We start from the raw sequence: 16827 nt of genomic DNA on the forward strand, positions 1-16827 counted from the left end.
AAGTCCTAGTTAATGGTGCCCTAACAGGGTGGTTTTGTATTTTTAGAGGTACCAGGCAGGGGTATCCCTTGTCCCCCCCTATTGTTTAATGTATATATTGAACCTTTTGTTTGTGCACTTAGAATGGATCATATTATTGCACCCTTTAAAATTTTGGATTTATAGCTTAAAACTGCTCTATATGCCGATGACCTTCTCTTATACACCTTGAATCATATTGATGCAATCCCATGGTTATTCCAACTGGCTGAGGAATTCGGTAGAATCTCTGGTTATAAGATCAACAGAGAAAAAAACAATATAATGGGGTGGAATAGTTTAGGCACCATACAGGGGGCCAAAGAACAGATGAGATACCTAGGGATCTAGCTAACCCAGAACTTGATGGATATGCCTAAGATTAGCTGGCAGAAGGAATCTAAGGAGGATTGCAAGTTATTGTTGAGATGGGGGAGTCTACCATTAAATATTTATGGGAGAGTCAATCTTGTAAAAATGACAATCATACCTAAAATAACCTTCCTGTTCAATACAATTCCACTACCATCAATTCTAAGGATATTACCAGCCTTCAAGGGAAGATCGGTTGCTTTATATGGGCAACAAAAACACCCAGGATAGCCTGGAAGAAATTAAGGAGAGGGTTGAAGATTGGAGGTTTGGCCTTACCTGATCTACTTTCCTAGTGTCACACCTTCCATTTTAAGAATTTTAGAATATTAGTCAATAAATTGGATTCTTCCTTGCAGGGCCTCCTATTTCGCGCAATGCTATATTGCATACAGTGAGGGGACTCAAGAAAAGAATTTTCTTTTTCAAAAAGGCGTACCCAATTTGGGAAGACCTGCTACAACTTTTCCACAGGCCAGGTTCTCGTGATCCATTGAATATGGGTTATAGTGTTAAACTTTAGAATTCAAGAGGCCGAACCTAGCCCTAGCCTTTTCTCCCTCCTTTTTTGATAATCATTCCATAAAAACAACATCCTCAATAACATAGCATATAATACACATCACACATATATAAAATGCTTCTTTCTAAGAGAATTTGTTTATTGCCATATGAAAGAACCGAAACAATAAATGAATGAACAATTTTTCATAATTTTCATATACTCTAAATGATGTTCTTTAAAATATATGCTGTCCGAATATTTAAGAGAAAGTCCTTAATTATTGTAAATATCTTTCTTCTAGGCTAATGATATTCTTGAAATCCTTTATACTGAAATTGTCCAATAGGAATTGTAATAATACATATAAAGATATTTCCAATAGGCTGAATTATGTTCTTAGAACATTGGCTTACAAAAATATTAGGTAGGAATTTGGTAATTCATAAGGCAAATGAAGTTTAAAAACAAAATGAGCATCAATACAATATGTCCATCCTTTATTGCATTTTAAATAGACAGTATAATGTCCAGATGTTGTAGAAGGACTATCATGGAAAATAATTGCTACTGCTACAAAAGTTATTCCTGATATTGATAGTTGACTTGCTATAAAATGTTTAATTAAAGTTTCCAATTTTCTTCCATCAGCAGTACAATGTTTTATCATTAAAATTATATTTTGTCCAAATCTGTGTATAAATAATGTTGATAAGATTTCTGATTTGCATTGGCCACATTCCATGTTTTGATTTGCTTCTTGAACTAGTTTGTTGAAATACACTGTTTTACAGTTTGGTATTATCAAATATATGAATCTTTCAGTGTTTATGTTAGTGGTAGACCTAAATGTACAATTTTCACATTCATGTTTGCATTTATAACTAACTCCAAAAAGGTTTTCAATTTCTATTCCTTCATTTTCCAATTCTGCAAGCATATACATTAGGAATTCCTGAGCATCTTGTTGGACATTCTGTGTAAATTGTGTACAACCAGAACATATATCCAGAAGATTGAGAATATCAGAAACACTTTACATTTTACTTTTCTCAGTTCTCAATTTTTCATAAATACAATGCAACAAGGAACAAACCTCCCAAACAACTAAATTGGTCAGATCACTCAGTTATTGAATTTTATATTCAGGACCTTACAGACCCTAAAACTTCTAACCCGTCCACAGCCTATTGCGTAGTCAGTGGCAGAAAGTCTTTCGGAGAACTTTCAAAATGTTTTTACAAGGCCCCTATTTGCTGCTTCTGACAATAGTGAGGAGGCACTATCTAAATACAACTCAGCTATTGTAAAAGCGATTGACCATATTGCACCTATGAAATCCTGTGTGAGCCGCCCTAATCGCCCACAGGCAGTTTGGTTTACAATTCATCTGCTAGCTCAAAAACAACTTTGTAGAAAGTTGGAAAGAATATGGTGTGCCTCAATATTTGAGATGGACAGAAATCAATATTATTCCACTCTGACCAGCTATTACAAAAACATAAACACGCATGCAAAACGCATAAAATATCGCAGTTAACACAGGCTGGTAACTCCTCAAAAACCCTGTCAAATTATCAGTCCTTTGTTAATCTGAAGGCATGCGGAAGCCTTGAGACCCCCTCCCAACAGTTGTGTGATGACATAGCCCTTTATTTTACTCAAAAGATAGAGCTCATCTATGGTAAAATCACAGCAGCAGGCAATCTGCAGCAGAGCCCTATGGTCTTGGACCAACCTAAATCAAGTTAACCCTCAGTTACTAAAGAACTTTCCCATCATCACTGTGACCGAGGTCGAATCACTGACCCATCAGATAAAATCTGGATCCCCTTCTGATCATATTCAAGCTAAAGTTATCCCATCTCTAACTAAACAGCTTGCCCCCGTGGTGCAATCGCTTATCAATCTTTCCCTTACAAAGGGTCAAGGTCGCCCAGGTCAGACCTATTCGCAAGAACTCTAAAATTCCGTGGACGGACCTCTCCAACCTTCGCCCCATCTCACTTCTTCCATTTTTGAGCAAACTAATGGAGTAACATGTTAACACCCATCTTTCTAACTTTGTCGAACTGACTGGTTGTTTAGACCATTCCCAGTCCGGTTTTAGTCCCATATACAGCACCGAATCTGCATTACTTGCAGTCACAGATAACATCAGAATGTCCCTAGACAAGGGCCATTCTATGATTCTGGTGCTGTTGGACCTATCCGCAGCGTTCAACACAGTTTCTCACAGTGTTTTGCTCAAAAGATTGGAAGAGATGGGGCTAAGAGAATCAGCCTTACTATGGATGAGAAGTTTTCTGTCTGATCGCTCTCAGAGTGTTCATCTTGGCTCGTATCTTTCGGCTCCTATAGAATTGACCAAGGAAGTACCTCAGGGCTCATGTTTAAGCCCAACATTGTTTAACATATATGTTGCTCCCTTGGCCAATCTCCTGAGGACATATGGGTTCCTTCTCATATCATATGCCGACGATACTCATCTTCTTTTCCCATTTAACAAATTTACGACTGCAGTCCAGTCGGCCTTCTGCAACGGATGAGGGCTATATCACAATGAAAGGTAAATAATTTCTTACAATGCAACGTGGGAAAGACAGAGGTAATGCTCTTTGGAGAGGCCCCCCTCCTATGGACACCAGATTGATGGCCAACTGTTTTGGGCTCCCATCCTGCCCCTAAGCTTACGGTTAAAAATCTGAGCATTCGCCTAGACCAGGCCCTCAGCCTGAGGGAGTATGTTGCCCTAACAGCCGGCTCCTGTTTTCATGCAATAGGCCTACTCCGTCGAGTTTTTCCTTTACTTCCTGATTCTACCCACAAAACTCTAGTCAAAGCTCTGGTATTAGGCTGCCTGGACTATTGTAATGGCCTGCTGATCTCGGCCAATGATAACTTCCTCAGCAGACTGCAGGTAGTTCAGAACACAGCAGCACGGCTGGTCCTGAATGTTCCACCTACGACCCCTCCGACCCCTTCCTTGTAAAACTTCATCAGCTTCCTATCCGCCAACGGATTGCATTTAAAACGTGCTGCACTATCCACAAGGCACTACAGAATTAGGGCCCTTCCTATCTCTTGGAGAAATTTCTTCCCTATGCACCCCCAAGATCCCTCTGTTCTAGCGTTAAACACCTTATGGTGGTACCTCGTGTTAGAAAGGCTAGATTAGGAAGAAAAGCCCTCTCCTACCCTGGCCCTCGCCTCTGGAATGAGCTCCCTCTCTCCTTAAGACAGTGCCCAGAACATCTGAAATTCAGAAAATTGCTTAAAACCTACTTATTCTGTGTCTGCTAAACCTGCTAGGTACCGCTGCTTCTCCTTACAGTCTGTTTAAGCGTAGAGATACCCCTTCGGAGGTGAAATTTTAGCGCTATACAAACAAACAAATAAATAAACAAAATCTTTTTTCACCATTCTCCATAATTTACTGTTGCAGACTTTCTAAAACACAACAACATTAACCACTACATTAGCATAGCAGTTGACACCTGAACTATTTTCGAACTGATACCTGACAATCTTTTCAATAGTGTCCTTTTCTTTTTGCTTACAATCTCAACATTATCTTGATTTTTTTTCTTTCTCTATAACTTCACTACAGATATTCTCATATCTTCCTTTTCGACCTACTACACGCTTTTCATATACAGGATATTCACCTAAATTGGGAGCATACACTCTTCTTAACCGATTGTACTCTTTTACACAGTTTACATCTGCACTAATCTTTCCCTCATCAAAATCATTCAAATGAAATCCGGACAAAGTAATGACTCGGGACAAAGCAACATATACCATACCTTCTTTAAAGACGGTATTTCCAATGTTTATCAAAGCATTATCTACACTTAAACCTTGAGATTTATGAATAGTCACCGCATATGCCAGAGAAAGAGGAAACAGTTTTCTACGAACATACAAATCTTTAACAGGCAAAAAACTAACTGAACAATGACCAATTTGTTTTACTTCAATCTAATCAAATTTAATTTGAAAAAATTCAATTCCATCTCTATTTTGATAATTAACAAAACCAACAACTTTACCCATTGCTCCATTGACTAACCCGTTTTCCACATCCAAATTACGCCGTAAAATTACCAGACAGTTTACACATACATATAAATTATTTTCTAAACCAGCAGTTTTAGATATAGATTTTTCTAAAGAATCCAATTTTGTTTTAAATGTATTCTTTTCTAAACCAGCAGTTTTAGATATAGAGTTTTGTAAAGAATCCAATTCTGTTTTAAATTTGTCTGTCAAAATAATAGTGATTCCTTCATGCTCTATTTTATCAAAGGCTTCCGTTTTTATTATTTGTTAATTTTCTAGCTTTAAAAGTTCTTCATTGAATATAGAACAATCGCGCAGTGTTGGCATTAAGAAGATTATAGATTTGTATAAGATATCATGTTGCCTTTTGCACTTTCCTGACATCCACTAATTCCTGCCAGATTTTCTTACTCTTAGTAGGAACACCATTAACTAGAATAACTAGTGGTTCACTTTCTACACTCTCTACACCAATAGTTTCAATATTTTTCTTTAAATCTGGAGGTAAATATACAACTCTTCCTTTTGATCCTCTCAGTAAATGTGTAGGAGGCAATTTACCTGTTTTAGGCTCCATTCGAACAATAGCCTGAAATGGGTGCACACATTGAATCAGAAAAGACTCATACGTATTCAAATCTATCAGTTCTGGAGGAATAGTTACCAAATCTAAATTATTATGGACAGCTCTAGGAGGCATTTTATTCTTGTCTAATTTGTTATAACGATATTTACAAATACACTGATCACAGCCCAAATCAAATGTAAATGTAAATGTACAGGAATTTATATAGCGCAAATAACCGAGCAGTTTCTAAGCGCTTGCTTAGGGAACCCGTCCTGGTATTCCCCTGTGAGATAACCCCGGCAGGGTATCCGCAAGGTGAAAGCCAGGCATCCCGCCGCGAGGGGCCGTTGTGGAGATTAAGCAAGCTATTGCCCAGAGTCACAGAGTGTGAACCTGTGAATAGAGTAGGCACCGGAGCGAGAATTGTCGAGTCCATGGACATTTTAGGACTCAAGACCCCACCGAGCCGGTAATTAAACCCTGGTCACGGGCTGACCTCTACTTCCAGGTCTGCCTCCTCTAACCAGTGAGCCACACTTAGCCACACTCCATCAAAGCAGTTCTCTACCAACAAATAAGTTGAAAATTCTTTGTACTTATCAATATTTTCTCTTTCACTTTTTAATTATAGATCAACAGTCCTAGTCTGATTTTTATAGTGATTTCGTCGGCAACAAATACAAGAATAATTTGGCCTTTGAAATGAAATCACCTTAAACTTGCTAATTTGTTCTTTAAACTTTTTTGTAGTAGTATGTTCCTCATTCTCTTAAACATCTACTTCAATTAATGTCTCCCTTTTTGCACTCTCTTTTTCAGGGCCAAAGTAACAAAACTCTATTTCATCACAAACCTTTTTTACATCTGATAGTGACCCATACGAAAGAGCACTGTTCAACTCATTTAAAATTATTACTGGATTTTTTGCGTAATACAATCTTCTTACTAACTTCCGCATTTGAAATGAAATGAATAAGCATTTATATAGTGCATGGCTACTCAAGGGCATCCCAGCGCATTAAGACACCTACTCATTCTTCACTGTTCAGGGAAAAAGGAAGGTCTTCAGCAATTTCCTGAAGCGGAGATAGTTAGGTTCCTATTGAATGGAGTCGGGGAGCTGGTTCCAGAATTTTGCAGCATGAAAAGAAAAGCGTCGGCCACCCATACGTGCCCGTTTAATCCTAGGGACTGTCAGAAATGTTTTATGGTTCGATCTAAGAGTCCAGGTGATCTGATAGAGTTGAAACATAGGCTGAATCAAAGCCGGTCCGTTGCCAGTAATGGACTTATCAACAGTGCACATGGCCTTAAACCAGATCCTTTCCTGCACTGGCAGCCAGTGCAACTGGCGTAGGGCTGATTTAGCAGAACTCCGCTTAGGGACATCCATTAGAAGTCGAGCAGCGCAGTTCTGAACAACCTGTAGGATTTTGATAGTTCCTTGAGGTGCGCCCAGATAAACTGCATTAGTGTAATCAAGACGCGATAAAATAAGTACCTGAACCAGCAGACGTCTGGCTTCAAAAGGAAGAAGAACCAAGATCTTCCTTTTCAGTCTAATTAGACCATAGCAGGTGGCAGCAACCTTACGAGATTTTAGTAGGAAACTAAGATTAGGGTCCAGCCATACGCCCAGACTCCTAATTTGTTTTTTAGGAGAAGGAAGAGGGCCAAGGCAACTAGGCCACCAAGGATCTAAATTAATAGGGGCCATGTGTCCTAACATCATAATTTCAGTTTTAGAACCATTAATTTTAAGAAAGGACGAATCCATCCATTCAAGTACTTTGCTTAAACAGGAAGTAAGGTTATTGTCAGCTGTGTCATGCCGAGCGAGGGAGACCGCCAACTGGGTATCATCGGCGTAGGTGACCAACTGGACCCCCCAGGGAAGTACCACATCAGCCAAATGCCTCTTGTGGATGTTAACCATGGTAGGGCTTAATGAGGATCCCTGGGATACGCCATACTGCAGGGGGATCTGTTTTGAAATTGCCTCATCTTCAAACACAGTAAAAGTTCTGTCAGCGAGAAAAGACTGCAGCCACTCAAGGGCAATCCCTGATACCCCCACGTCACTCAGTCTCTGAATCATCATAGAGTGATTTACTGTGTCGAAGGCTGCGCTGAGGTCTAACAAAAGATTAGCTGCGCAGCTTCCAGTATCCATGATTTTCCTAGCTTCTCCGACTACAGCAATAAGGGCGGTCTCCGTGCCCTCATTGCTTCTAAAGCCCGTCCGGATGGGGTGCAGGGCTTTATTATTCTCCACAAACGTTGCTAATATAGAATTAACATGCTTTTCAGCCAGTTTGCCTATACCTGGTAACAGAGAGATGGGGCGGTAATTCGCCCAGTCCTCAGGGTCTTAATTAGGTTTCTTCAACAGTGCCTTCACTCTTGCCTGTTTCCATAATGGCGGGACCAACCCGGCTGCAAGAGTGGAGTTAATTACAGCCCAGATAATTGGGGAAACAGTCTCCGAGACCAACTTAAGAATGGAGGGGGGCGAACCAGACTTAAGATTCCCCAGGAGTCGCTGCAGAATGGGTAAATCAAGCAGAGCAAATTCCTCCAACCCAGCATGAAGGGCGGGTGGGGGAGATTGTAATTTAGGCTCCAATTGCTGAAACAGCGAATAGATGTTAGCAACCTTAGTAGCAAAAAAAATTGCTAGCTCATCACACCGTTTCTGTGCATTCAATGGTTCAGTAAAAGGACCAGGAAGGGTAACCAGAGATTTAAAAATTTTAAAAATTTCCCTAGGGGAATTGGAGGCAGAGGCAATCTTCTCGTGATAATAGCTGGATTGTGCAATTTTTATTTTATTTTTATAAATCCGCAATGCAGATCTATAATTGCCCTTACTGACCTCGGAGAACTCCTTCCTCCATTTCCTTTCAGACTGCTTGCAAGCTTGCTTAAGCAGTCTTAACTCAAGAGAGTACCTCGCTTTTTTGTCAGTGCCAATGCAATGACAGAATTCTGTCTTAGGAAGGGTGAGGTCCAAGGAGGACTCCAACCAGCTGTTAAAAGATGCATTCACCATTATAGGATTTGAGCAGAATGCCGGGTAGAAATATTAAGGTTAGCTACCCAGTTTTCCGCTGAAAGCTTAGACCATATGCGACTCAGTTTTTTTGTTTTCATGACAGGTTGTGCCCGATCAGGAGGGGACCAGATAAAAGAGAATGGTCCGACCAAGGGACAATAACGGACTCCTCCAAAATAATATTATCAAGATTGGTAAAAAAATGGTCGAGCAGATGGCCTGCTCTGTGGGTAGGACTGGTAACAATTTGTTTCAGATGAAGCACCTCAAGACCTGCCATAAGGTCTTGAGAAGGGGAGGTATCAGGTTCATCGAGGTGAATACTAAAATCGCCCACAATAGAAAAATTTGAGGTGAGACTGGCGCAGTTTATAGCAATGTTTGGGAGATCGTTACAAAAATTGGCGTGTTCTCCTGGTGGACAATATAAAATAATCCCTGGTGGACAATAAGAAGGTACAAGTAGGGGAGAAACTAATAGCAAAGGAAACACTCTCACACTCTGATAGAAGGCAGCTAGTTGATCTGCAGCTATAAATATTTTTATAAAAAATTGCAATCCCCCCACCACGACCACTACCACGATCTTGTCTGGTAATATCGTAATTTGTTGGGAGGGCCCGGACTACATCGGGATCCAAGGCCGCATTCATCCAGGTTTCAGTTAGAAAGAGAGCATCAGGGCATTTTTTTTTTCTAAAAGCAGGCATATTTCACTTGCCTGCTTGGGAAGGGAGCGGCAGTTAAGAAGTGCTAGAGAATATGATTTTTCTTTCCCAACTTTTATAAGGCTAGGCTCGATAGGCGTAAATTCAAAATTACAGAGAGAACAATAGTTCTGTTCCTTCTCAAAAGACATAATATGTGAACATATAGTAATTCTCTCCCCTCTAAGCCTCAGAAGCTGCTCCTTATTGTTGCTAAACTTCCCTGGGGAGCTTTGTACAGGGGTACCGGCCCCTGGCCCCGTCCTGGCGCGGCCGGGCGCAGATAGGCTTTCCTTTGGCGCTCCTTCGGCATGTTGGCGGCGCGTCCGCTGCTCGCATCCGCTGCGCGGAGGCATGCCCATCTTCTTTTATGCTGGCGCAGAGCGCGTCACAAAGACTAGCCCGCCACCCTGCATACCTCCCCAAGATGGCTGCTCGATTGGGCCGGCAGCCTCCGTGGGCATGTAGCAGCTCAGTGCCTACTCGGTTGAGTGAGAGGGGTGATTGCGGCAATGAAGTTGAAAGGTTAGCAAATTGCCAAATTATATTTTAAGTTTTAAAAGTACATAGGTACAAAAGCAACACAGCTCCCGCCTTCCGCCTCAGGAGTGAATCTAGGTCTAACACCTGCTCGGAGGTTCCTTCTTCTATGCTGGCGCAAAGCGCGTCACAAAGACTGGCCCGCCACCCTGCGTACCTCCCCAAGATGGCCGCTCGATTTGGCCAGCAGCCTCCTTGGGCATGTAGCAGCTCAGCGCCTACTCGGCTGAGTGAGAGGGGTGATTGCGGCGATGAAGTTAAAAGGTTAGCAAATTGCCAAATTATATTTCAAGTTTTAAAAGTACATAGGTACAAAAAGCAACACAGCTCCCAGCTTCCGCCTCAGGAGTGAATCTAGGCCTTTTGAGAATGATGTACAGCTAACATTCTAAAATGATAAAAAAAACACTTTGACATACTTTCCTAGAAAGACAAGCCAGAGAATGACCTTGCAAACCAGTATTTTTTCTCACTCTGCAAGGATCTAGTCCTCGCAACATCTTAATCTTTTATTTAACACTTTTTTTTACTATACTCTTGTAATAAAATGCGTAAAATATCAATAGATTCCTGCTGTATACTACAAATACTACTACAATCCCAAGTATACACTAGGGCTTTAGGGATATCACTTCTTCTACATTTCTGGGAACCATCTTTTCTTTCTCAATTGGACAACCATTTCTAACCTCATGAGCTCAACCACTGGTATCAACTGCAAACAATAAAGTTTTGGTCTGAAAATAACTCTCTTCATTAAAAAAAGGCTCTGCACTTGAACTGTGTTTCCATTAACCCAAATAAAGATCACAAAAAGGAGTTCTGTGAATTACTCTTTTCTTCTTACTTTTGGCCTTCATGAATTGTAATGGTTTGTCTAGCAATCGAATTCTGTTTAAAACTAAAATGAATAATTTCCTTTTTAATTCAAAAGCCTTCTCAACAACAATTTTAATTTCTTTCTTCTTTTTAAAAAATGGTGATCTTCTTTTGCATTTCTTCACATCTTTCAACAAATTAAAGACAACTCTATTGTACAACATCTTCTTTTTTATTTCTCCATTCTGAATCTGCCTCCTTTTACCATACATTGTGTCTTTTTAATGTAATTTCCCATTTTTTAAATTTCTTTTCTTTGTATTCTTTTTCCTGGTTGAGGCATTCTTTGTACTTTCCACTATCTGCACACTGTTTCTAGGCTTTGAAAGTTTTTTAATAAACTCTTTTGTTTTCGTACCGCAAGACGTATTCTTTTCCCCCACATGTTGTTGTTCATCCAATACTTGCTGTTGAATGTTCTTCAAATAATAGTCCTTTTTCTGTTGTTTCTTCCTTTCTGTTTTTTTTGTCATGATAAGTTTATTTTAATGATGATGAGCAATATCTGTAAAAATAAATATATATAATAATGTTTTAATAAATCTATAAAAATATTCTTTTCTATTACTAAACAAACACATTCTACTTAAAAACCATTTAAACACTTTTTGTAATCACAATTAATTTACTGAAGTACAACGGTACTAATTGAATAATTATTAGAATCAATATGTTTTTTACAAATGCATAGACAGTGAATGAGTACCTAGAGTGCTGGTAGTTTACAGCAAGGTGTACCGCTGCTTGTCTGAATGCCTGACTCATTCTCCAAGTGCATACACAGTGACTGGGTTATTACACTGCTAGAAGTTGACAGCACAATAAGTTTATACGTGCTTATGTTTCAGCAGAGAGATTAGATAAGGACTAGCTTCTGTCAGGATGATTGTAGGAGTAGACACAGACTCACAGTGTGTTTCTAGACAACCATGACTATTCCCTGGACTTTTCCAAGACTGACTCCGTAGTCTGAAAGGGATTAGGGGACTGCATACATTGTGCACAGCACATTTGACTGTGCCACTGCTTGTCTGAATGTCTGACTCATTCTCCTAATACATACACAGTGACTGGGTTCTCAGACTGCTAGTAGTTGACAGCAGGATACGTTTATAAGCACTTATGTGTCAGTAGAGAGATTAAATAAGGACATGCTTCTGTCACGATGATTGTAGGGGTGTACACAGACTCACAGTGGGATTCTACACAAGCATGACTATTCACTAGACGTTTGCAGGACTGACTAAGTAATCTGCAAGGGATTAGAGGACCGCATACATTGTGCACATTTCACTGTACCACTGTTTGTCTGAATGCCTAACTCATTCTCCAAGTACATACACAGTGACTGGGTTCTCAAACTTCTACTAGTTGACAACAGGATCAGTTTATAAGCACTTATGTGTCAGAAGAGAGATTAAATAAGGACATGCTTCTGTCACGATGATTGTAGCAGTGTACACAGACTCACAGTGTGATTCCAGACAAGCATGACTATTCTCTAGACTTTTGCAGGACTGACTAAGTAATCTGCAAGAGATTAGAGGACCGCATACATTGTGCACATTTCACTGTACCACTGTTTGTCTGAATGCCTAACTCATTCTCCAAGTACATACACAGTGACTGGGTTCTCAAACTGCTACTAGTTGACAACAGGATCAGTTTATAAGCACTTATGTGTCAGCAGAGAGATTAAATAAGGACATGCTTCAGTCAAGATGATTGTAGGAGTGGACACAGACTCACAGTGTGATTCTAGACACGCATGAGTATTTCCTGAACTTTTGCAGGACTGAGTTAGTAGTCTGCAAGGGATTAAGGGACCGCATACATTGTGCACATTTCACTGTACCACTGCTTGTCTGAATACTTGACTCATTCTCCAACTACATACACAGTGACTGGGTTCTCAAACTGCTAGTAGTTGAAAGCAGGAAACGTTTATAAGCACTTATGTTTCAGCAAAGAGACTACATAAGGACACACTTCTGTCAAGATGATTGTAGGAGTGGGCAAAGCCTCACAGTGTGATTTCATATAAGCATGAGTATACCCTGGACTTTTGCAAGACTAACTCTGTAGTCTGAAAATGGTTAAGAGACTGCATACATTGTGCACATTTGACTGTACCACTGCTTGTCTGAATGCCTGAGTCATTCTCCAAGAGCATACACAGTGACTGTGTTCTTACACTGCTAGTAGTTGACAGCAGGATACGTTTATAAGAGCTTGTGTCAGCAGAGAGATTAAATAAGGACATGCTTCTGTCAGGATGATTTTAGGAGTGGACACCGACTCGCAGTGTGATTCCAGACAAGCATGACTATTCCCTGGACTTTTGCAAGACTGACTCAGTAGTCTGCAAGGGGTTAGAAGACTGCATACATTGTGCACATTTGACTGAGAAGGTTTCTATTTTCTTCAGATGGCGCTCAATGTCAGAGAAGTGGCTATCCAAGGGAGTGGTCTTGACAGGAGACAGGAATCTACTGAGGAGGACAGGACAGGACTCTACTAAGGAGGTACCCTGTGCACGAAGATTCTCTGCCTCTGCAGCCCAGTATATTTCTAGTCTTCCTGATTTTGATCCTCCAAATGTTTAGCGCTCCTGACTGAGAACCTTTTTGGTGTGAGTATTCTAAAAACGACCGTTAGGTGATTCAGAATTTGGCAGTGAGAGGTTGGCGATTTGTGCTTTGGTATTTGTGCTTTGAAGAATTGTGATATTTGTGCAATGGAAAGGTCGTCGACAGGGGATTTATCTTGGTTTAGGCCAAAGATTATGAAATATGGAAATATATGAATTGAAATTGATATAGACAGGTAATGAGGAGATTTTTCTCTAATTTGTGAATTATATGTAAAAGCACATTTGGTGTTAAGTGCCACTGCTGTATAGTATTGTATATCTTACAATATTCTTGGGTATGCCTGTTTGAAGTGCACATTGAAGAATGTGTTGCTTTTTCGAGGTACCATAATGGGATGTGAATAGAATCAGCCGGCTCCCATAGAGGGGATACCTAAATAGGTTTAGGTATAAAAGCATATTTCTGCCTTGGTGACTATGTACCCCATGGAATAAAAATAAGTACAAGGATCCAGCTCCGTGCACTTAGTATTGATGCAGAACGATTTTTGGTGTTCTGACAGCCAAATCTAGTGAATTTGGTGTATTTTGGCTTCTTCAAAATGGAACAGTTTTTGGGCTGTTTTTGTGCAGTTCTTTTTTGGACTACCAGTGAGAAGCTTTTCTTGTAAATATGACTTACAACTATTATTTACGAATGGTTTGGTTTAAGTAGTCTGTGGGCTGTATTTTGTTTCTGTCCTAAGTGTTGATTTGTGAGTTAAATGTGTCTTTAAATGTCTATTTGCCTTGTGGTTTTACATTGGTGGTACTTGTGGGAGTAAATAGCGATTGCGCTCTTTTGTGTAAGAATGGCTAGCCTTAAACGCGCTGTATTGTATGTTCTGAGTGTATGACCCCCGTCTGTAAATGTCTGGAAATTGATAGCTCAATGTGTTTGTTTGTTTTTTGCTCTCATCATTCTGTTATGCAAAATGTCATTTAATTAATATTAAATAAAAATGCAGTAATGCATTATATAACATATGCTAAATAGCTGCATGTTACTATTAAATTGACAGAGTAAGACACTATACATGTGTGCAAATTGCCACAATGCTAAAGATAAAATTATAATTCACCTTCAGGAAGAATAAAATAGGCCTCAAAAATGATATTGTGTGTTTTGCAATAAATAAACTAAAATACAAAATGTTACAGCATTTTCCTTAAATACATTGTATTAGATAATAAAAGGCATTCACATCTTATGAGTGAATTTGGTGTTGCTGAACTAAACACACATTGTAGAACTATAGATTTGACTAAATTGAAATGCCTCAGTTTACTAAATAGACTATCACCGTGCTTACATTTCAACATTAGGAAAAAGAAGCTTTCTAACAGCTGTGTTTTAACTGTCTAATTGAGAAGCAGCTTTCTTTTTGACTGCAGGCCACAGAGAGAAAAGGAATGCTGAGTTAACTAGGATTTTAAGTCGGTGTCAACCTGGTATAGAGGCTTGCATGCTTTTAAAAAGTCACAAAAAATCATTTTCATTATTTTGGATAACAGGAAAAAGTTGAAAAATGGATTTTCCTTTCTTAATGCCTTTTTAAATAAGCACATCCGTGGTTTTGATGTTAAATATTAACTGTCTTTTAAAAAGTGGCGCACATTTTTCATGTTTCAAGTTAGGCTTCTGTGCTTAGGGTTATGAATGAATGTGTCTAAATATGATAGGCAAGGAATGAAGCTTGCTTTTCATATGTGGAATTATCAAAATGGTTGGTTTTATTAAAAGAATGTTTTTTGATTCTATAAATATATATATATACATATATATATATATATATATATATATATACATATATATATATATATATATATATATATATATATATATATATATGTATGTATATATATATATATATATATATATATATATATATATATATATATATATATATATATATAATTATTAAAAATAAGTGCATGACATTCACTTTTTCATTTTTATAAAGCCTAATAATCATACTGTGAATTCCTAGCATTAAAATTGAATTTAAGCAGTGCTGTACTGCAATAGGAGGAAACTTAAATGTGAAATGTCACTTTACCCAGGCATATAAAACTCATTTCTATAAGGGTATACCTTATATATTTCTGAACCCCCATCTCTGAGATATGTAGAAAACACTCTGGAGATTCCTAATATGCAAACCTATTGTAGAATATTCCTTTTTAAGTGCCCCAAACATCAAAGTCGAAATTGGGCAAAAGTCACTGTTTGAATGCAGTCCTGCCATTCAGAGCAGCTTTCAAACTGCTCTCAGGCTTCATTAAATGCACACATTTAAGTGTAACACACGTAGCTCACCTCTATACTGCAAGAAAAGATTAACCGCACACTGCTTACAATTGAAACTAAATATAAAAACCAGCAGAAGTTATTAAGCTTACCTCTGAATTGCTGGCAGACAGGAATGGAGTAGGTCTGCTGTTCAGTCTCCAGGGTCACTTTGAATTGGAGGAACCGCATGGAAACCCTTGCACACAAAAAATGACAGCTGATATAGGGTTAAAGGTTGTTTTTTACATTTAGAAGCCTAGCAGGGCTCAGAATAAGGTTTGCTTTGACATTTTGACCTCTGAAACTTTTTGAAAGACAAGATAGCAGCGCAGGGAGAGAAGGAGAAGTTTTGCTCACTTTTTTGGGGCAAAAGCAAGTTCTTATGCACTCATATGAATAAAAGGCTATATAATGGTATATGTGAGTTTGATTAACAGATAACTCTGCCATGTATACTGCACTAATGCTTTTAGTTTTAAGATTACTTTGCAAGGGCTGAAATAAGACCGCCATGGGATTTAGTTTGACTTCATGTGCCCTCATGTTATAACTGTTATACTTGCTAAAGGGATTTGTGGTTGGTTATTCATGTTTTTAGCTAGCTCAATGTGCTATTTACCTCCTCAGAGTTTGTTTATGCCCAGTTGCTACAAATAGGGATTGATAGTGTTGACGGAAGTGAACCCTGTTTCAGGTTTCCTACTGTCAAAATGGGGGAAGGAGGCTTACTACTCTACAAATTAAGGGTAGGTAACTTTATTTTTCCTCTCTCTTTTTTCACTTTCATTTGAGCTTGTCTAAGTTTTCTGTGAAATAGCCATGAGACATTTAATTGGCTATTCAGTAATACTGTTTTAAACATTGTTTGCATTAATAAAATGAATAAAATAAATATACTATGTTACTGCCCATCCTGTCTGATGAAATTATGAAAGGATGAGAAGCCTACATTGCTGTTCCCTTATTTGACCTTTAAGGGGAACTAGATGTGGGTACTTTTTTGTTCTAAAATTTTCAGGTGATAACACCATTATTGTATGTTATTCTCATGCTACATAGTTTTGCAAGGGCATTGCTAGTTTTTTATTAGCTAGTCCGTGTAAATAAACAGACAGTCCTTTTTAGAGCTGATGTGGCATAGTCTGGATCGTGAAAAGTAGAACGCAGGGAAGATGCCCATGTGATCCTTAGCAAAC

Source organism: Lissotriton vulgaris, chromosome 6 (genome assembly GCF_964263255.1).
Source record: "Lissotriton vulgaris chromosome 6, aLisVul1.2, whole genome shotgun sequence".
Lineage (NCBI taxonomy): Eukaryota > Metazoa > Chordata > Amphibia > Caudata > Salamandridae > Lissotriton > Lissotriton vulgaris.